Here is a 2,390-nt window from a genome sequence, read left to right on the forward strand (position 1 = left end):
TGCTGCCTGTTATGGTTTGCTCCCATCCTGTATCCAAGCATTTCTAGAATTACTGTTTCTGTACTGTGTATCAGCTTATAAGTCTCAGTGATGGTTCCCGTATATATATATATATACCAAAGACCAAAAAAAAACATAAAATAGACAAAAACAGACTTTAGAAACCCCTGGTTTAAAGGGACATGTAGGACATTACACTTTTAGTCACCAGCCTTCAAAAATTAACAGAACGGCTGAGGATCAAACCCACGACCTTAAAACTGAGCCGTTTTCATCATATAACATCAGCCAGACGTTAAACGTTGTCAAAAGTCTTTTATAAAACTGAGCTATTGAGTTCAATTCAACTCAGTTTTATTTGTATAGCGCCAATTCATTACAAAAGTTATCTCAGGACAATTTTTCAAATAGAGCAGCTCTAGACCCAACTCCCTTATAACATAAGGGACAGAGACCCAACAGTACCACCATGAGCAAGCACTTAACGATGGCAGCAAGGAAAAACTTCCTTTTAAGAGGCAGAAACCTCGGACAGACCCCGGCTCTAGGTAAGTTGAGTTGGAGACACTTGAGCTGTTTCTAAGAACAAGCCTCAGTCAGAACAACCTGTAAGCAACCCACTGACACCCTGACTTACTTAACATCAGGATGTTAGTTGAATCACAAAAACATTTCATATACAAGATTTCTTAGCGTTCTGTTTATTATGTTACTATGGATACAATTAGATGAGTTTATGAACATGATCATTGTTGTGGACTACAACGTTTTTTCTCATCATTAGCAACAGATGAAATAAGCCAGAAACTGCTTGTTTCAGATTCAGTGTTCAGAGTACATTTGCAAGTATTTTACTTCATGCATAATAATTTATAATTGAATCATGAACGCATAATTAATGCTAAAGATGATCTATGACTAACTACTGTAGAAACATGGTGGGTCAACATAGCGGACTCTATTAAAGACGGCTCATTCTAAGGTAACGGAAATGTAACGATTCCTATATTAAAAAGGTAATTATACACTAATACCTATGAATGTTACATTCCATTTCTGCCAACAGATTCTCCTGAATGTTACACACTGGACCTTTAACATCATAAGCCAACAGAGGACCACCAGGCAATAGAAAATGTATTTTCAACTATTCAACTATTCGTGTTTACAGATAATCAGGAATCAAATCAAGACCAGAAGAGTTGATTAAGTTAGAAATAAATTGTATTATTGGGAAGCAAGTTCAAAGGTCATGTCAATGAATACATGTGATACCAAAAAGCACAGTTCCTGGAAAACAACTTAATAATGTAGACACCAATAAAACCAGAATAAAACGATCATGTGGCTTCATCTTAGCTGAAAAGAGAAAGCATGACTTATTTGAGTCTGTATCACAGTTTTGAACTGATTAGTGTTGGAAGTAATTGGCTCAACAAGCATCTCTGCAGCTTCATTTACTTCCACTTCTCTCACAAACACACTTGGGTTTTTTTTTACATAAGCGAGCTTCGTAAATCTTTTATTTCAAATGTTGTAAATAAAGGGTTTTACCCATGTGTGGACAGGCAAATATGGTCTCAGATTTCCCCTTGTTCCAAATCTTTTGTCGCAAACTGAACAACAAAATGGTTTCTCCCCAGTATGAATTCTCATATGTTGGGATAAATTGCTTTTGACACTGAAATTTGCTTTACAAATTGAGCATGTGAAAGGTTTCTCTCCTGTATGAAGTGTAAGGTCCATGCTGAGTTTTGTGAAAATCTTTTTCCACAGACAGAGCAACTGAATGGTTTGTCCCTGTGTGGACTTTCACATGTTGTCTCAAGTGTTCTTTTGGAGCAAATCTTGTACTACAGACAGAACAACTAAAGGGTTTATCTCCTGTATGCGTTCCCATGTGTTGTTACAAAGAGTTTCTGAGCCTGAAACCTGCTTTACAAACTGAGTATAAGGTTTTTCACCTGTATGGACGCTTAAGTGTGCCCCCAAACTTGAGCTGCGTGTGAATCCTTTCCCGCAGACAGAGCCTCTGGCTTCTGAACAGCGTCCAGTAGTTTGTATTGTTGCCAAAGTTCTACCTCGTACTCCACTACCGTCCTCTCAAACAGCTCATACGTAACGGGGAAAGTTCTTCTTCGTGTTTTTGGAGGATTGCAAGCTCACAGTTTAAGGTGCATACCGCCACACACCGTACCAGAGTATGTAGAGCACGCTCTAGTTAAGTTTACATTAATCTATAAAAATAAAATGAAAAAGATAAAACAACACCAACTACATTCTATCAATCCCTTCCTGAACACCTGTGTTCTGATGATTCAGCAGAATAAAACATCACCAAAGCAAACAATATAACACACAGCGGTTGCAGCCACAAACACACATATTAA

This window comes from Morone saxatilis, unplaced genomic scaffold, assembly GCF_004916995.1.
Source record: "Morone saxatilis isolate NCDOM2014 unplaced genomic scaffold, NCSU_SB_2.0 Contig10, whole genome shotgun sequence".
NCBI classification, from domain to species: Eukaryota; Metazoa; Chordata; class Actinopteri; family Moronidae; genus Morone; species Morone saxatilis.